The following is a 20686-nucleotide window of genomic DNA, read 5'->3' on the forward strand; positions in this document are numbered from 1 at the left end:
TTTGCTCATTTCTTCATGGCTGTTTGTCTCAATCTCTGCAGGTCTGGGAGCCGCCTTCTTCCGGAGCCCACAGCCGGTTTACCTGCGTGTTTACGGGTGGCTGGGCATTGTGTGTGCACACAGTCACACACACACTATTAGAGGATTAAGCTCACTCCAAACTGCATTTGGGTTCCTTGTTTTCTGAGCTGAACACGCACCCAGGAGGTGAGGCCCGGGGGTCTTGCCTACTTCCCCACCAGTGACCCCGGCTCCAGGCTGTGGACCGGCCCATTCTCCAGGGTCAGGGACAGCCCAGGCCTCTCTCCCAGGCCCGCCTCCTGGACCCACTCACCATGTCCCTGCCCGGCAGGACCCGGCCAGGCCTGGGTGCAGCTGTCTCAAAGGCCAAAGGCCCTGGGACCTGGGGAATGATAAGAAAGCTCCATAGCAGGTAGTGTGGGAGTGTGTTTGAGGGGTCAAACTGAGTCTGGGGATTAAAGCCGGCTTCCTGGAAGTGGTGGCCTGAGGGACAGGATGGGCAGGATATGGGGATGGGGGAGGCCCACTCAGGGAGGAGCTGTGAAAAAGCAGGACCTGCGTGGGGGGGAGGCAGTGAGGGGAGGGAGCTGGGCGGTGTGGACAGTGTCCAGGAGGGGTGAGGGCCAGCTGGGAGGGGAGGAGGGGGAGGGAGCAGGTGGAGGGGGGTGGGGGAGGAGGAGAGTGTAGGTGTGATGCCCACACATGGCCACTCCTCCACCTCCAGCCTTAGGGGACATACTCTTTTCAGGGAGTGCAGATTTCTCCCGGGACACTGGAGGCCTCTGGCCTCCTGGCTGGGAGAGAGGCCCGTTTCCACCTGCCCTGGCAGAGCCTCCCCACCCAGCACCCAGCGCATCCTCAGGGCCTGGCCGGCCGTGCATGGCCACACAGAGGAGCTCGGCCTGGTGCTGCGCGGTGACGGCCGCCCGGCCCTCCCGTGTCTGGGGCTCTGCGGGGCAGGTTCCAGAGCCAGCGGGGAGGGACAGAGGGGAGCAGCCGCAGTGGCCTCAGGCTGCCCTGGCTCTGCAAGGCTGGGTCCTGTGCCGTCAAGCGGGTCGGGGATGAGTTAGCTGGTTGTGAGTGTCCCAGCCTTAGCCACTGGGTGGGAAAACCCTGCTGTAGGGGGTGACCAGCATTCTTTGTTTAATGCCAGGAGGTCGAATAGAGAATGCCCCAATGCTCCACATTTTGGAAGGGTAACTACTGCTTTTGGAAGCTTATTTTAGCTGTGTGTGGGTCCAATAAGAACCTTGTCTGTGATTCATGGTTTTTAAAAAATAATTTGAATTATATTTTAATAAAGGTGTTAAAAATATTTTGAAAGAGCCTTCCTGATTTAGGAAATGACACACCTGTTCCCTTTCTCTCTCCCCTCCCCCTCCCTGCCTCCATCTTCCCGTTCCTGCTCAGAAGCCGGGACACTTGTGTAAGACTAGGACCAAGGGGGCCACTCTGTGTGGCACACACAGTAGGGACAGGACACTGTGTTCACACGGGAAGCCTCACAGGGACTTGACCTCACAACAACAGCCTTTCTGGGTCAGGGGCTGGCTTCTTTGCACAAGGTCCAGTAGGGACCCCCCGACCTCCCCGTCCTGCCTCACACCTGCAACACCCTCCACCAGCGTTACCCGAGCTGTGGGTGCATGTCCAGTTTTATTGTACCAGCAGGACTCCAGACACTTGCCTTTGCAGTATTCCCCAGCTAGACATATACACTTGGAACTTAGAAAATATATTACATATATAAAAAGCAATTGAAATAAATAAGTTTTACATACATGATACCATGGCTGAAATATTGAGCAAACAAAATCCTGGCCAAGCCGACTTGGGATTTCCTCAATGTTCAGTCTGGTGAGCGTCACAGGAACCAGCCAGATCCCGCGAGTTCCAGCAAGAGACACCCAGAGCCCCCGCCTAACCTAGGATGCCTCCGCCCTGCTCCCACGTGGCAGCCGGAGTGATTCCCTGCAATCAGAACACGGTGCACATATGTTCGCGATATAATATCACTTAATTCTTTAGATTTAGCTCAAGATATTAAAATCCACCCGTAGGCATTTGTTTCTGTCTCTTTCCGACCTTCTAAGCCTCTGCTGCTCAGAGTGTGGCCCGTGGTCTGTTTCGTGCATCCCAAAGGGGCGTGAGAGGTGCAGAATCTAGGCCCCTCACACCTGCTGGATCAAAAACTTCATTTAAACAGGACTTCCTGGGTGATTCCTGTGCACAGTAGAATTGGAGAAGCACTTTAATCACTTTTGTATTAGTGATTACGAAGTGACCAAAGCTTTCTAAGACCCTAAGCCTTAGAGAACTGTGCTCACCTGTGCACACCTTCCTCCCGTCCTTGCTCTGACAGGTGAGTGCAAGCCCCTGACAGCTGCATTCTCCTCGCTCACCACACGAGGGCGCCAGAACCCCACTGACCGGCAGCAGACACAGGTGTCCTGGGTCCCTCCCTCCGTGGGCGAGATTCAAGGATGAGAAGAGAACGAATAATCCCCCCCCAAGAATAGATTTGCATATTCTCCCAGGAATGCTCCTTTCCACACCTGCAGGTGTTTACAGGATTAAGAACTTCATTTACCCATGAAGAGCTGAAATAAAAAAAAAAAAGAACTTCATTTAAACAGGACTTTCTGGGTGATTCCTGTGCAGAATAGAATTTGAGAAGCACTTTAATCATTTCGGTATTAGTGATTGCAAATTGACCAAAGCTTTCCAACAAGACCCTAAGCCTTAGAGAACTGTGCTCACCTGTGCACACCTTCCTCCCGTCCTTTCTCTGACAGCTGCATTCTCCTCGCTCACCACACGAGGGCGCCAGAAGCCCACTGACCGGCAGCATACACAGGTGTCCTGGGTCCCTCCCTCCGTGGGCGAGATTCATAGATGGGAAGAGAACGAATAATTCCCCCCAAGAATAGATTTGCATATTCTCCCAGGGATTCTCCTTTCGACACCTGCAGGTGTTTACAGGATTAAGAACTTCATTCAAACAGGACTTTCTGGGTGATTCCCGTGCAGAATAGAATTTGAGAAGCACTTTAATCATTTCGGTATTAGTGATTGCAAATTGACCAAAGCTTTCCAACAAGACCCTAAGCCTTAGAGAACTGTGCTCACCTGTGCACACCTTCCTCCCGTCCTTGCTCTGACAGGTGAGTGCAAGCCCCCGACAGCTGCATTCTCCTGGCTCACCACACGAGGGCGCCAGAACCCCACTGACCGGCAGCAGACACAGGTATCCTGGGTCCCTCCCTCCGTAGGCGAGATTCACAGATGAGAAGAGAAGGAATAATTCCCCCCAAGAATAGATTTGCATATTCTCCCAGGGATTCTCCTTTCGACACCTGCAGGTGTTTACAGGATTAAGAACTTCATTTAAACAGGACTTTCTGGGTGATTCCCGTGCAGAATAGAATTTGAGAAGCACTTTAATCATTTAGGCATTAGTGATTGCAAATTGACCAAAGCTTTCCAACAGGACCCTAAGCCTTAGAGAACTGTGCTCACCTGTGCACACCTTCCTCCCGTCCTTGCTCTGACAGGTGAGTGCAAGCCCCTGACAGCTGCATTCTCCTCGCTCACCACACGAGGGCGCCAGAACCCCACTGACCGGCAGCAGACACAGGTGTCCTGGGTCCCTTCGTCCGTGGGCGAGATTCAAAGATGAGAAGAGAACGAATAATTCCCCCCCAAAGAATAGATTTACATATTCTCCCAGGAATGCTCCTTTCCACACCTGCAGGTGTTTACAGGATTAAGAATTTCATTTACCCATGAAGAGCTGAAATAAAAAAAAAAAGAACTTCATTTAAACAGGACTTTCTGGGTGATTCCTGTGCAGAATAGAATTTGGGAAGCACTTTAATCATTTCGGTATTAGTGATTGCAAATTGACCAAAGCTTTCCAACAAGACCCTAAGCCTTAGAGAACTGTGCTCACCTGTGCGCACCTTCCTCCCGTCCTTTCTCTGACAGCTGCATTCTCCTCGCTCACCACACGAGGGCGCCAGAACCCCACTGACCGGCAGCAGACACAGGTGTCCTGGGTCCCTCCCTCCGTGGGCGAGATTCAAAGGTGAGAAGAGAAGGAATAATTCCCCCCAAGAATAGATTTGCATATTCTCCCAGGAATGCTCCTTTCCACACCTGTAGGTGTTTACAGGTCTCCGTTAGTTATTAATAACTTGGCTTTTTATCCTTTCAGTACAATGTGCTTTCTCATATGTGACACAGATTTAACATACGTTGTAATCAGCTTATTAGGAGACTCTATTCTTCAGGGCACCAAGATTTATGGAACTGCCCCTGAGCTCCGTATTCCAGAGTGAACCTGTCTGCCTTCAAATCCAAAAAGTCTTGGCATATATTTTTGAGACCCAAAAAGGACAAAGTTTGTTTTTTCCTGCTATTTTGTTAGTATTATTCTTTTTGCTCCCCCCGGCTTATGGCTTTATGGAGACACAGCTGATGCAGAGCAAACTGCACATATTTAAAATTCACAAATGGACGCGTTCCGACGTGTACACACCCACGAAACCCACACCGCAGTCGGGAAAACGGCCCTGTCTGCTGCCCGCTCTCCTTCACCCCTGGGCAGAAAGATCTCCTTCCGGTGGATTTGTTTACATTTCCTACAATTTCACAGCGTGGAATAATAGTGTGCGTTCTTTTGCTGTCAGCCTTTCTCACTCGGCCTCATTACTCCCAGAGTGGGCCGCGCAGCCTGTACCAGGTGATCTTCCCTGTGCAGGTGAGCAGCGTCCTCGGCAGGACGCATCGGCGTCTGTTCATCCACTCGCTTGTTGAGGGATATCTGGGTTGTTTCCAGGTTTTCGCTGTTACAAATCAAGCAGCAATCAGTGGACAAGTATCCTTTCTTTTGCAGAAATAGCTAGGACTATAGGAAGGCATATGTTTAAGTTTTAAAGAAATGGCTAAATTGTTTTCCAGAATGGTTGTAGGATTGTACATTTCCACCAGAAGTATATGAAAGTTCTAGCTCCAAATCCTAACTGACACTTGGCAGGGTCAGTTTTTGAGCTTTTTGTGTGTGTAGTGGTATCTCATAGTGGTTTTAAGTTGTGTCTCCTTAATAACTCTGACACTCAGCATCTGTTTACGTTTGTTACCATCTGTACATCATCTTCAGTGACAAGTCTGTTCGAATTTGTTACCCTTTTTTTGAGACAGGGTCTCACTCGGTCACCCTGGCTGGAGTGCAGTGGCATCATTTCAGCTCACTGCAGCCCCCAATGCCTGAGCTTAAGTGATCCTCCTGCCTCAGCTTTCTGAGTAGCTGGGACTACAGGTGCCACCGAGCATGGTTAATTTTTCTATTTTTTGTAGAGACAGGGTCTTGCTCTTGCTCAGGCTGGTCTGGAACTCCTGGTCTCAAGTGATCCACCTGCCTTGGCCTCCCAGAGTGCTAGGATTACAGGCATGAGCCATCGTGCCTGGCCTACCCATTTTTAATTGGGTTGTTTGTTTTTTAATTATCAAGTTGTAAGAATAATTCAAAATTGTAGGTACCAGTCCTTTGTCAGATGAGTGTTTGGCAAATAATTTCTCCCAGTCTTTAGATTGAACATTAAATAAGTTTGAATTTTGATGAAATCCAACTTATCACTTTGAAAAAATTTTATGATTGTGATTTGAGTGTTATATCTAAAAAAATTTGCCTAAATGGATTCCACAGTTAATGTTTGGATATGGTATGAGGTAGGGATTTAGTTTCATATATATGTATATATATATATACATATATATATGTATATATATATATATTTTCATATGCAATGCACATGCTTCCTTGTTCTAGAAGCATCTGTTGAAAAGACTATCCCTTTCCAAGGAATTTCCTTTGCACCTCCGTTGGAGATCAGTTGACCATAGACCTGGGAGGTCATTTCTGTACCTTCTACCATTCACCCATGTGTCTGTCCTTTCCCCAGTACCACATTCCCTGGTTAGTTTAGCATTTGCAGTGACTCTAAGGATGAGGTAGTGTGAGCCCTCTTACTTGGTTCCTCTTTTTAACAGGATCACACCACATTTTGAACCCAGCACAATAATAGCTTTCCAAGGAAATGTATCTGCAGTTTCAGGTTTTGTCACAGGCTCTTTTCAACTGGCTTTGTCCCTTTGTGGGTTGTGCCAGTAAAACTGCTTTTCACTGAATCTTCAATTCCATCTACTTTGCCACACCACTATCTCATGTACCGATCAGAAAGAAAGAAGCCTCTGATTGCAAGACGTATCATGAGTTGGAGATGTTAAAATGTTAGAAAATGTGTGTCACATTTATGAAAAACTGTAATTGCTAGAAAATTCTAATGACAAGGGAAAATTCATCCCAGTTGCACAGTCCTCGGGAGGGTGGAAAATCTCCGTGACTTCATGAAGGAACAGAATTTCTTTCAGTTAAAACTGACTGTTTCTGCCTCTATAAAAACTAGCAGATGCATCTTTATGTTTAGGCAGCCGGATGCACGGTGATTCCTGGCGCCATCTCCACTGTTTTGCTCTGTTGGTTTGGTCCTTGGAGGTACCCAGATGTCCTTCAACAGCAACCAACGCACTGACTTCGCTGCCTGTGTGCACCGTGCCTGGCACGTCGGCTCACGGACTGCAATTGCTCTTTGGGGTCCACGTTTGTGGCACTGCTGGCTTTGGCTTTGGGCTGATCCCTTAACCTTTACCATGGCCCCTTCCTCATTGGGTTAATCTGCTTATCAAGAGAGACTTATCAACTGTATAGTTAGCAAGACACAGGTCATTCTGCGAGGTGTTTAGGATTGTGTTATTGCCGTATAAACAGAGCTGAAGCTCACTGAGCACGTTCTGCATGCAGGGCGTTGGTCTGCATGATTTATGAGTGTGACCTTGTTTAACCTTCTTAATGGTCTTACGATGCAGGACTTTCAGACCCTCCTGTTACTGCCAAAGCTCAGAGAGGGGAGGGTCTTTCAGGCGGTCACACAGCCTGCCGGGGGGCTGGGACCGGAGCCAGGTGCTCACCCACCGGGACCCGAGCCATGAGGCCCCTTCCACCCACGGGCAGCGCCCCGTGGACGCCGGCACCAGGCTGTGTGAATCCGAGCTGGTGATGCCAGAGGAGTCTCTCCCCAGCATTAAAATTCTGATAAATGAAGCTTTAAAAATAAACCACAATTTCAGACTTACTCATATTTGAACAGAAGGTATTTGGTTGCCAATCTGACCTACCTTCACTTCTTTTATTCTTATGGAATAGTTATGGAAAACATAATTTTGCACCCTTGAATATTTGATACTTTTTAAATCTAAGCACAGAAGCAGCAAATATTTGATATTTGTGACTTCTGATGTATCCACCTGAGTTCTGAATGTAGGTGAATATGCCAGACCCTAAAAGGCTCTAAACTGTCTCATTACTTGAGGAATAGTTTCCCTGCCCTGATTTGCTGCTTTTCCCCATGTTTCCCTCCTTCCGTGTCCCCCTGGCTACAGGTGTGTGCACCACTCATTCCTAGTCACGATCACTGGAAGTCCGTTTTCTCCTTCTTTCTTGGAGCCGTATTACCTGAGGTTCTGAAATGATGTCATCATCACAGGCATCACTATCTTTCTCACTGTACTGAACATGCCTTTTCATTGTGATGCTCGGGGCCGAGGATGCTGGGGGGCCGCCCCTCCCCGGCCAGCCAATCCCCAGGGATGGCGGGCAGCTCGCTAGAGGCACCTGTCACGTGCTACCCACCCCCTCCAGGCGCAACACCCAGCCCTCCTGTACCCGGCTCTCGCACTGCCCGGGCACCATCACCTGCCTCTCACCCCCGCACCAGGCGCCAGGCAGCTGGGGCAGCCCCAAGCCCCAGAGCCCACCAAGACCTTTCAAACCAGCTGATCCCAAACCTGCTCACCTGCCTCTCCGCAACTTCCTGGGCCCACGTGCCCCTCAGCCCCCTCCCCCTGGTGTACCCCGGTGCTGCGATGTGCACCCCAGGCTTTGCCCCTCCCCCCTTTTGGAAACTGTAACAAACTATTGATATCTTTTCAAAGAAATTCATTTCCTGATCTGCTTAGCTTCATCCTACCTAAATGATAATAAAACATTCATTTTAAAACACTTCTGCAACTAGCATTCCTTTCTCTGTAAGGGGAACACGTGCAAACCAAGCTAGAACAACATGTGTGATACTTTCTGCATGACGTGAAAACCCGGACGCCCTGTAAGCTGTTGAATTCAAACAGAAATGCTTAAGGCTGAAAACCGTGTGCCTCTCATCTTACGCTTTGAGAGCAGAATGGCTCTTTATTGCCTAAGTGTTTATAGGAGAATATATCCATATAAATATTTTGCTTTTGCAGGAAATAACTCATACAGCTATGTCTTTATCACAATGAATGCATAATGCCAGTCATTTTTCAATGTAGGACATTTTTCTTCAGAATCTTAAATTTCAAATTTGCTGAAAAATCTCAGTCTGAAGTGGACCATTTCCTGGCACAGATGGTGTTGCCCTATTAAAAACAAGTGGTTACCATCATGGTGTAGGTGGAAACTCTCCTTCATAAAGCGGAGACAATAACGTTACATAAAACCCTCTCTACTGAATGGTTCCCATTACACATCTGGCCAGCCAGCATATGCACATAAAGATAATCGTGAGTTCATAGAGGCTTTATAACGATGTCTAACCCCCATGACATTGAGCTTGAAGTGATTGAACCGCAGTGTTTCAAGTAGCCCTGGTGTGAGTGTGAGTGTGAGAGACGGTTGGAGACACAGAGAGGCAGAGTCCGAGGTTACCTGCTGGGTGTGTCCTGGTGCTACTCAAACACAGGATTCATTTTCAGTTCCTCTTCTAGGTAGCAGTGACGATTTCCTGGAAAAAGTGAGCCTAAGACCCCACCCTTATTGCCATGGTAGAAACGAAAACAACCCCCCTAAGGGGAACGCGGAGGAAGTACGCTCACTAGAGAAGCGTGAGCTGTATGAGCCGTGTCCAAAATCATCCAGGACACACACGGAGCCGCACAGCTCAGGGGGTCACTGGGTATAGAGGCGACACCTTGCGCAAGTCTGTGATGTGAGCAAAGACTAAACTCTGCACTAAAAGCCTTGAAAGGAGAAGCAGACGCCTCAGTGTGGATGAGGTCTGGGAATTAAGTGGAACCCAGAAAAAAACGTGTGGTGTGCGCCCGCAGAGAGGACTCTCGAAATAACACGGGCTAGAGGTCCTCACTGATCCTTTATTGAGAAGGACTGAGTACCTACAACCAGAATCTATTTAATATCTTTACAGCTCAGACTCTTTGGAGTATGATAAAAAAATTTTTTTTTTCCATGAAGCTCCACGTAACGAATTGCTGCATATGTACTGGGCTGACATTACCCGGCAGTGAAGAATCTGGCGTCAAAGAATACAGAACCTCAGGTTAAAAGCCCCCTTAGAACGTGGTCTTGAGGAAGGAGATTTCTGGTTCAGGGTGTGGTGCCCTCGTACAAGGACACTGCGTTGTTTTTCAAGCTCCTCCTTCCGCAGTCCTAAGTGCTTCTCTTGGTCTACGAGGACAGCGTTGGCTTTGGAGAGAGACGAATTAATTATTACTGAGCGCTGCCAATAAGCTCTTTCAGACGATGCTGAGCCATGGCGAGTGGCTTTTGGTCCTGAGTTCATTCTGGACACGAAGTCCCTACGCTTATAGACAAATTTGGCTTGTTAATTTTTAAAAGTGGGGGGGGGAGGAGAGAGACGCCTAAACATTCATAAAAGAGGGACTTGATTCAACTTTGCAAAAAATAGTCGGAAATCTTAGAAACAGTGTAACTGCTGAAGGAGTGATCAGGCGTCACTGTTACCATTGAGAGCCCCGGGAACTTTGCTACTTGTTAACATCAGGCTGTTTCACTCTGGGAAGGGGAGCCCCTCAGCCCCTCAGCGTCGGAAGCTCACGGTGTCAGCTTCAGCTATTTTAACCGCAGCGAGCAAACGAAATTCCGTGTTGAACCGAAGCGGTTAGGGAGTCATCACCATCACTATTTTTCCTGAAACATGGGTTTCCTAATCCTTAGTGTAGGAGGGTCATTTTGACTCATTTGACGCCTTCAGTTTCCTCTACTTTTCTTATTAAAACAAAGCTACTGCAAAATTGTGTCCTAATAAAGAGGAACCTCCAACTCCAGCTCTGAACTGCGTCTCAGCCCCCAGGTTGTTGAGCAAAGATCCCAGGAATGTTTGAACTTTACATAACTGAGACTCTTTCCTAAAACCTGTCCTGCTTGCTTGATCCAGGGCAGAGTTCACACCCTTAGGTTCTCTTTTCACAAGAGGTCCGGAGTGCACTGAGCAACACGGGGCTTTATCTATCACAGAAGGGAAGAATAAGTTCATCAGCAAACTCTCCTTCTCCCACGTGGGTTGTGTTTACAAATTACACCCAGCAGAGGCTACGCAGACCCTAACACGATGTTACTGGAGTGATGCTGGTCACCCTGGGGCTGCTCTGTGAGGGAAGCTCTGAGCTGGCAAGTGCTGGGCTCAGTCACTTGATCTCAGTTTGCATGTGGTCTCTCAGACTGAGGTTTCTCTTTTCTGGAAAAGCTTTTCCATTAAGTGTTGTGCTCTGCACCAGGCACAACGCCAAGCCCTGCAAGCATTCCTGGTTCCCACAGTCACCCTAACAACCTGGCCAGGAATGTGCTATTAGTGCCCACTTACTGCACAGGGACAGACCCTCAGCTGATGGGCCACGAGCACATGACCAGGGAGCGGCAGAGACGGGCATCTGGGCTGCGGGCTCTGTGCCGGGACACACGCTCTGCTGCAGCTCTCCGGAACCTGCCGGTGTGCAAATCCACCCTGTATTTCTAAATGCACTGGAGCACGATTTCTAGGTAACGAGCTTGGGCTTTGGAGCCTGGCTTTGGTTGGAATCTAGCTCAGCTGCTTACTAGCCGGGTGAGCTTCAAACGCATGTTCCTTTTCCTCCGTCTCTTTGTCTTCTCATCTATAACATAAAAAGTCAGTCAACCCGTAGGGACACGGAGATAATTAGAAAAACACACTAAACAGCAACCAGGGCACCTGATCCATAGCGGCACTGTGGTAAGAGCTATAATTAATATTGATTAAATATTAATAACAGGGCAAAAAGGGGTGGAAAAATTATGGCTAAAAACAGGAGATTTGGAAACCACCTACCCGTCCCCGAATACTTAAGTGCTGTTTTGTTTTCTAATCCTACCAGTCTCAGTAAAGCATAGAGTTTACTGTCTACACTGTCTATGCAGCATCTATGCAATCTCTCTCTGCATCAGAAACCTCCATTGTAGGGTTAGAGCAAGACGCGTGGGTGTCTCGGGTGGGGGAGTCTTATTATGTGTTTACTTTTCCTCCCCAAACATATCATCTTGTTTCCTAGCAGTGATCAGGCTCAAAATGCCTTCCAAGGTATTTGTGGATTAACAAACTGTCTATCGATGGCAGAAAAATTATATTTTCACCCTTCAATAGGCTCAAAGGAAGGAGCACTGACTGCCCTTGGGTTCCCATGAGTTCAGCCCTGTCTCACCATCCTCTTCCTCAACTGCATTAACATCTGTGCTTTTCTGATGTGGTGCTGTATTTTTATATATATATATATATATATATATATATATATATATATATAGAGAGAGAGAGAGAGAGAGAGAGAGAGAGAGAGAGAGAGAAAGGGAGAGAGAGAGAGAGAGAGAGAGAGAGAGAGAGAGAGAGGGTCTTGCTGTGTTGCCCAGGCTGTAGTGCAGTGGTGTGATCACAGCTCACTCTGCCTCGAACTCCTAGGCTCAAGCGATCCTTCCACCTCAGCCTCCTAAGTATCTGGGGCTACAGGTGTGCACCACCATGCCTGGATAGTTTTTTCCACTTTTTAAGAGATGGTGTCTCACTATGTTGCCCAGACTGGTCTCAAACTCCTGGCCTCAAGTGATCTTCCCTCCTCGGCCTCCCAGAGTGCTGGGATTAGAGGTGTGAGCCACCGCACCCGGCCTAGGTTCTATATTTTATTATCTGACATGCACATGTTATGTCCCACACTGGTTTGCACGTTTCTCTCCAAGGTTTAGGCTGTTGTAGAGCTGACTTCCTGACATCCCCTAGCATAGCTGCTGGTTATTGGCTGTGTCATTAGCTTTCAGGTGCAAATCACCTTCAATCCTGGGATGCATTTAGCAGTTTGGATTGTCACTGCACGTTGACCTCCATTTGTAAGGTGTTCCTGTCTCTTCTAGGACTTAATGTAGACGGCTGAGACTATAAAGGGAGGGGAGCAACAGGTTACATTTTAAGCTAAGAAGCACTTTCTTCATGTTAGATATTTGTAAAGAATTAAACACCATGATCACTTAGGTTTTAATTTATTTAAAAGACTGGTCTGACGGGTAACTCTCTCTCACACGTGCCAATACTGTCCCACATTCCAACATCGGAGCAGAGCCTGGTAACCTGCGCTTGTCTGGCCTGATGGGAAATGTAGCATTTTTCTTTTTTAGGATCAACTAAAACAATCTATAATTTTTACATTTTTAAATATTACATATAATGGCCATGTAGAGCCAACTAGAATCTCATTGCAAGAAGAAAAATATCTGTTCCTTTATTAACAATTGTTTTGGATCTTTTATAGTTTTACGAATGGGTTCCCAAACAATTTAGGTTCTAGAAACAACACTGGGAACGTACGTGTCATTCCTAAGAAAACTAGTTTGTCTTGAACGAGCATTTCCGGCCTAATTTTGAGCCCTTCATGGGACAAGGGCAGCAGTTTTGCCCCCCCGCTCCCTCGGGCACCCCTGACCTGCACAATCAGAGGAGCCCCCAGGACAGGCGGGGCCTCTGGCCAGCAGACGTGCCCGGAGCTCCTGAAGACGCAGAGACCATCGTCCTCCCGCTGCTGCGAGACAAGAGTGCGGAGAAAATGTAACTGTCACTTCTGTCACTTCTCATACTGCTGCTCGGTCCAGTCATTTGCAACAAACAAACGCTGGAGGTGGCTTCTAACTTTCTTTGTGCTTCATGCTGTAATCATATCGTGGACAACTGAGCTAAAGGCAGTCCGTATTTATTTTCTCCAATGAATTAGACAAATCTCCACCTACCATGTCTTAAGTCTGCTGCAGTGTGTGGGTGACGGGTTGATTACTTGCTTTACCACCCAAAGCAAACGTTTTCTTCTAGAAGGAGCATGCACCCGTGTGGTTGCATGTGTCAAATCTAAGATCAAAACTGCTGCAAGTTTTTAAGAACAGTAATCAACTATTTGCGGCATTCTGTTAACATTTTTTAAAAAATTGAATTTAAAGTGTTTGATGCTGGGGGCTGCTGAATGCAGTCTATAAAAATAATTCTCAGTGTATGTATGTAGCCTTTTGGATGTTGCGTTCCCAACAGGCACTGATAGACGTCTTTGCATGGATGCGTTTTATAGGTCTATAAATATTTAGTGTAATCCAATCACTGCCAATTTGTTTAAGCCTTCTGTAATCATTATTTATTTATACTAAAGACAACATTGTCCTTGTGAAGCAATATTTTATCAGGAAATAGATTGATAAATAGACTATAAGCTAGTACTTAGTTGACTGTGATCAAGCTAACTTCTCAAGGCATTTACCTTCAAATCCTGGCAATTTCAATGAGTTTACTGATTAAATCAATAAACTGTACCCACCATAGGATTAAAGGTCTATGTCAACACAGGCATGCATAGGAATATCTGGAGATGGTACCTATCAACACTTCTGTCTTTACCAAAGTATACTGCCAGGGTGAGCTCTGAGGAGCTGGTGATGGGGAACAAGATGAAGAACAATATGTGTTATTTTTTGTTAATTTGCATTTATTTGCATAGTCTAGTCTACATGAACTAAAACTGACTACTTTTCATTTTACTTTGAGCTGTACTGGCCCTTGTTGGAGCCAACCCCACCACCCACTAGCAGATGAATGGATAAACACAATGGGGTCTACACACACCATAGAATATTATTCAGTCTTAAAAAGGAAGGAAATTGACTTGGAGTCAAACTGGCTTGGAGTCCAGGTGCCTTGTAATGCCATTGTGTTACATGTGTTCTGAACCATGAATTCAGAAAATCTTTGTAAGAATGAATATGAGGTGTCTTCAAGATTAATCCACCTAGAAGTGACTTCCAAAGGACATTCAATCATTTATTTACCAAATATTGATTTTGCACTACCAAGGGCCACTGCTAGACGTGTAAGTGTTTATAAGAGGATGAACCTTGAGGACATTGTTTCATTAGTATGAAATACACCAGAGGAGAAAGGACAGACACTGTGTGATTCCACTTAGACGAGGTACCTGGAGTAGCTAAAATCACGAAGGCCGAGTAGAGTGGTGGTCATCAAAGCTGGGGGATGAGAAATGGGGATTCGGTGCTTCACGGGGACAGAGTTTCAGTTTTGCAAGATGAAAAGCTCTGGACACGGGTGGTGGTAACAGTTGCACAGGAGTGTGAATGTTCCTAATGCCACAGAAAGGTACACTTAAAATGGTTAAGATGGTGAATTTCATGTCATATATATTTTACCACCATAAAAAAGAGATTAGACATTATTTCTTTCAATCTTAGCTTTCTTGTCCTGGTTTGGTAAATTTTTTTTTTTTTTTTAAGATTATGTCAACTTCACACTTTCAGTTCCCAAAAGCAAGTAGCATTTTTACATAAATTGACTTGCACAAGACAACTTCCTAGTTTAGTAGACAACCATCTCTGCTAATATTATACATATGTATCTTGAACACTTTCCAGGAAATTTCAACATCATAGAGTAAACTTGGGTTAGTAGTCACTGAAAAATAACTGGCTTGTCTAGTGAAAGTGTGAGGAAGGAGAAGGTTAGCATGTTAGCACTGTATAGTCTTAGGGGTTTCAACAGTGAATTTTAGGCTCTACGTGACTCCAAATGTTCCCAAATAGTAAGGTGCACAAAGGCTCAAACGTTTATATGTCTAGCAACGGCCCTTGGTAGTGTAAAATCAATATTTGGTGAATAAATGAACAAATGTCCTTTGGAAGTCACTTCTAGGTGGATTAATCTTGAAGACACGTCATGTTAATTCTTGCAAAGATTTTCTGAATTCACGTGACCCTTGGTTCTGTGCCACACATTGGCTTACAAGGCACTTGGACTCCAAGCTAGTTTGACATCCACTGCAGAGAGACAGTACTTTGCAGCGAGTAGCAGCTCTCCGTAAATGCCTCTGAATATATTCCTGAAAATGTGCAGAAGGAAGGCCGCTAAGATATGCTGTTACCAGTTCTGGGCACTATTGAACTAATAAGACTTTAGCATTTACTTAAAAGAATTAATGATAAATTGGCTTAAACATTTGGCTATTTCTAGGAAAAAAACCCTCTTCTTTTCCTCTAACTAACCATGAATAAAGGTTTTAACCAAATTCATAAGCTTTGTTTATATTCTATTATCAATTACCAGTTAATTCAATGGAAAAATATTGTTATTGATTAGTGGAATTTCACACCTTCCAAGCAGACCTTTCTGTCCCGTTGGAGAGAGCTGCACGTGCATTTTTCATTTAAAAACCACTCGAGACACTGGGCACTCCAATCAGCTGGCTGGCTGGCTCCTCACGCCTCATTTTCCTCCCTGTAAAGTGAGGATAATAATCACTTCTGTGACTCTGACACATCTGTGAGTGCCAGTCGGTTCTCCAGAAAGTGCTAATGCAGGTGGAGAATCTGTCCCTGCGGGGCCCTGGGGGAGGCGGGCAGGGGGGTCACAGGGGTTAAGCGGAGACTGGGGGGGAGGGGGAAGCGAGGGCAGAGCAGCAGGGTGGGTCTGGTGGGACAGGACTGTCACCCGGGTGCAGGCAGAGGGCGCAGAACCGTGGCCTGGCGCTGAGCCCGGGGCTCTCTCAGATACCCCGGGACTTACACCTGCGCCCCTTCCCCGCCCCCGTCCGGGCCTGACACCCCCCCACGGGCAGCCACCTTCCCCTGCCATCTGCTTTCCAAACGCGCCCTGCGAAAGCCTCTTACCTTGGATTCTCCAGGGAAAGGACCCGCGCCAAGCGTTGGCTTCATCCCGGAAATGCGGGAAGCGCGGCGGGAAACTGAGACCGGAAGCTCAGGGAGCTGCAGAGGCGCCCCTCAGCGCCCTGTCCCCATGCGAGCAGCCGCCGTGGGTCCCCCGGGCACATTCGGGGACAGGCGGGGGCGGGCGGCGCTCACTCACCAGAGCCCCCCGCGCAGGCGCCGCGCCGGGGCTGCCCGGACCCGCCGAGGCCGCGGGTGTTCGCGGCGGGGAGCGTTGAACGGGCCGCGGTGGGAACACCGCCCTTACCTAAGTCCCTGATGGCACCAATCTCTCTTCAGTCCCTCCAGGAAGTCAATATTGCTTTGGCTTACTACCTTTTGTTTCAGGTAGAGGAATGTTCTAGTGGTTTCCGCTTGGTCTTTCCCATCCTTAGCCCCAAGGTCGGGAACCACGGAGGGGACGCTGCCAGTCCCCAGGTGGCCATTGCAGCTATGCATCCTGGACCCCGGGGACGTGACCACCGTGGGCTCCCGGGTACCCGGGCCCCACTGAGAGACGGGCCTGAGCTAAACCCCACTGACCTGCACAAGCCCCCATTCCGACCGGGGGACATCGTGGCGTTTTGTGTCTCCTGGAATTAGCGTCAGATCAGAGCCAGCGTCCAGTAATCTCTGAAATGTCTGATTATTTCCCTTCCCGCCGTGCGCAGCCCCCTCTGGGGGAGTCAGAGTAATACTATGCATTTTTGGCAGCGTGCTGGGGTCTTTTCTCGTAGGGCCCAGCCTCCCGGTCACTGGAAGGTTCGGGATTGTAAACCAGCTGGAGTCTGGGACTGACAGGCTGAGGCTGTTTGCACGATCCCAGTGAGACTCCCGTTTGCTCGGCCGAGAGTCCCCCGGCTGGACAGGGCCAAGCAAGAGTCGGTCGCCGGCGCGTCTGTTCCCTTCCAGGAACACCGCAGCCAGCCACAACACCGTAGGCCGGCCAGACTCAGACTATTCTGGTGTCTGCTGAGGTCACTGCGCCCACGTGGCGGGCAGTCGAGTGCCAGCCCACTGCCGCTGTCACACGCAGGGGTCCCTGTGCAGCTGCAGCCATTCCCACCGTAATCTCCGACCCACAGAGAAAAGCAACCTCGCAGCTCCTCAGGGACTCGGGGTCCCCTGGCAAGTTTATTTCTCCCAGACGTGATGAAAGCTGCCTCCTCTGGACTTCCCCGGGGGGCCAGTCCCCACACACTCTCACAGCCAGATCCCAGGTCTGGTGTCCAGACAAGTCGGCTCTTGGGATGAGGGAGCTGGTCTCTTTAGAAACTTCCAGAAGGCCTTCTTTTCTTCCACACTGCCCTGAGTTCACTGTTGACCGGCCTGAGGGTGCCGTTTTCTCCCTTCAATGCGGTGAGCTCCACGATGGTTCTTGTCCAGGTGGGCCTGTCTGTCAAGCCCAGAGATGGCCACAAGCCGGCACATCCCGTCCCCCCAGTGTCCCCACCGCCCCCTGCCCACTGCAGGGAGGGGCTGCAGGGCCCCCGCTCTTGCCCCAGGCCCTGCCCCGCAGGAGCGGAGCGCGTGCTGCGTCTGTCAGGTGACTGAACTCACCCGAGAGTCCAGCCCTGGGGGTCCGCTGCCTCGGCCAGTGCAGGAGCCAGTGGGCTTCGTGGGCTTTGCCTCAAGGCTTTTGAGCTCAGTCCGTGCTAGCGTGTCAGCATGAACCAGCACACATGGGATTTGTTCTGTTAGACTGCTCTGTGGTGGATTCTTGTATGTTCATACCAGCTTTATTTTTTATTTTTATTGATGGATATTTAAGATGTTTCCACTCTTTACTCTCATAAACAATGCTTCATTGAATAATTTTATACAACCTCCACTTATAGCTATGTCAATTTTTTTTTCTGGCATGCATTTGGAGCTGAATCGCTGGGCCAATGGATAGAGAGATACACAGTTTCCTTAAACAATGCCGGAGAGAACCACAGCACTCTCGAATGGGACAGAAATCCATGATTCATCACTTCCATGTGGTCAGGTGCCAGTGCTTAAAGGTTTGTATTTTGGTAGGTCGCACAGCCGTCAAAGAAACAGTCTAATCCCATTCTCTCCTTTCCCCAATCCCCACTGAAGTCTGTATTCTCGGTTTTCTTAGAGAAGCCCCCAGATCTGTGCTTGCAGAGAACAGTCACCTGGGCACAGACCCGTGTGTGGGCATGAGAAATGTTCCACCCAGAGAAGAGGAAAATCTGGATTATGAGAAAAAACTGGGCAAAGTTTGTGTCAGAAAGTGGCACATGGTCATTAAGAAAATGAAACGTTGTTTCTAAGGAGGAAAATTAGAATCAGGAAAAAGAAACCATTCTGTTCTCACAGAGCCAGGAGAATTGGAAATGAACCCCGGGAAGCAAAGGGAGGGAAGAGAGATTGCAGGCTGCGGGTTGTAACTCGCGGGAGGAAGCACAACGCTCCGCAGAGAGCCCAGTAATGGGGTGAAGTGTGAGCAGCTAGCGAGCGCAGTCTCGCTTTCCCTTAATGTGTCTGCACCTACGAGTGAGAGTTCTATTTGTAAGGCAAAGCCTCGCGCGACCTCTGGGAAGCCATCTCAGCCTCCTTGTCCCCCCATTTCTCCACTTGCCACATTTGGAAAATTGCCTTGGCTCCTGGACAGCATGTAGGCGACGTCCCTCTGTTTTTCTCAGTGTCGTTAGCAGGTGGCCATGCGTCTTGGGCCGATGGCTGTGCTCTTGGCGAAGTAAACACAGAGTCTACGGCCGTAATCACGCTTGGCAATGAAGCTGGCCTGACTTCACTGCTACGCATAATTATTACCGGGCCTGGGAGTCGGGTGCAACGGTCGCAGGCGGTTCACAGCAATGACTTAAACCACAGCGCCCTCGCTGTCAAAGCTACATGCTAGGTTGTTACTTTTCAATTTTTCAGTTCTCTACAAGCTTCCACTGATAATATGCACCCTTGAACTGTCGTCCAACGTGACTCAAAATAATTTGATATCATTTTATTTAAAAGATAAATGTCCCATACCTGTCCCCTGCCAACTGTAGTGTCCTTTCTTTAATCCTCACACCTCTGTGATCTGAGGCCGGGCTGTGGGACTGAGCTTGCAGGACTGAGAGCAAGACTGGGCTCAGGTAAGTAAGGTGTCAGGGTGGGGGCTTTGGGGACATGTGTTTGTCAGGACGTCCAGCCAGGGCACAGGAGCAGGACCCAGTCAGAATATGCACCCTGGGGATTGGCACCGGGAGAATTGGGGTACAGGGACAAACTGGACAGGGCTGAGGCTGGGGGCAGAGGAGCCGGCCAGGCCATGGAAATTGCAGCCACAAGAACCCAGTGACACCAAGGAACAGTGTCTGCTCTCAACTGGTCCCAGAAAATAAACATCCCTTGGTTATAGCCAGAGTTCACCTTTCCCTGGGAAGATCTAAAAGTTTCTAGGCAAAAGAGGGAAAACATTGAAGTGCTGATTTTCATAATGCAATGGAAAACATTTTGTTCAAGACCCAGTGGTGCTGTGGTCCTGATTTCGGGAGAGAAGGAGAGCAGATGCCCACCTGGGTGTGGGGCCATCTAGGAGTTGTTGCCAGAAAGAAACGTCGGACAGTTAATGCCAGGTTCCAACAGGCTGCATATTTTGAGGAAATGTACAGTGAATCTGAGAATTTTGCACAGGTTAGCAAGACCCTGCCCTATTTCCTAAAAATCACTTTGCTGTAAAATAAAAGTTCAGCGAAACACACGGATGAACGTGTGGACTAATGAATGGCCTCAGGGCAAGCGGCCTCCTGTCACCACGTGAACTTGGCCACTGTGCCCAAGAAGCCTGTCGCTGGCTGCATCCCTGTTGTCCCTGCACGGCCGCCTCCTTCCCCCGCACGTAGCCACGACCCTGACTTACGAATGATCCCTTTCTGTGGTTTTTTAAAACTAATGTTATCATCTGGACTGCACCTTGAGGCACTATTGTTCAGACTGGCCTCCCCCACACCTTTTATTCCTTTTAAAGTTTTGATGTATCTTTAAGTCTCCTCCGATCTGTAATTCCCCTCCTTCCCTTCCGTGTCCTTACCAATTATTTCTCAAAAACCTGAGGCTGTTTGACCTCTGCGGTCCCCGGTGTCTGGGCTTTGATGTCTTCGTGCTCAGGGTGCAGCCGCACGTGTCTCGCTCGCCGCCATGTTTCCCGCAAATTGGCCGCTGGATCTGGAAACTGGGCCGGACTCGGGTTCCATCGCTGTGGCAAGGCTGTAGGTGCCCCGTGCTCTTTCGCCAGGAGCTATAAAAGGCCTGGTCGTCCCTGGTTTTGTGCCGTTAGCAGCTGTGGATGCTCAATTCCTGGTCCCGCACCCAGTGGTTCATGAGTCTCAAGCTGCCTGCGCCAGAGGCACCTGAGCATTTGCTTGGCAGGGGCTGCAGCCCACCCAGGGAGACCCCTTCAGTGGATCTGGGGAGGCCCAAGTTTGCATCCCTGGCCCTTGAATAACACATTGAGAATCACTGTTCTCATATAATGTTTTTGCTTATTTCTTAAAAAATGTATCGCTGCTTTGTTTACAATTTTACACTCAAATCTTGGGGCTGTAGCTAAGGTGCATG

The 20686-nt window shown here is 48.5% G+C and overlaps 1 long non-coding RNA gene across 4 annotated transcripts; it reads right to left on the minus strand.

Moving 5' to 3' along the window:
• Positions 1-9261: 9261 nt before the first annotated feature.
• Positions 9262-20453, minus strand: LOC123623548. Of its 4 annotated transcripts, XR_006729895.1 has the most exons (4): positions 15565-15972; positions 14380-14542; positions 12853-12948; positions 12273-12308 (listed from the first exon to the last, which is right to left on the minus strand). It is a non-coding gene; the product is annotated as an uncharacterized LOC123623548 (long non-coding RNA). The 4 variants fall into 4 exon arrangements; XR_006729896.1 differs by lacking the exons at positions 12273-12308; positions 12853-12948 and adding an exon at positions 9262-11025; XR_006729894.1 differs by lacking the exon at positions 12273-12308 and having other exon boundaries at positions 12402-12948.
• Positions 20454-20686: the final 233 nt, after the last annotated feature.

The sequence above is a fragment of the Lemur catta genome, chromosome 18, assembly GCF_020740605.2.
Source record: "Lemur catta isolate mLemCat1 chromosome 18, mLemCat1.pri, whole genome shotgun sequence".
NCBI classification, from domain to species: domain Eukaryota; kingdom Metazoa; phylum Chordata; class Mammalia; order Primates; family Lemuridae; genus Lemur; species Lemur catta.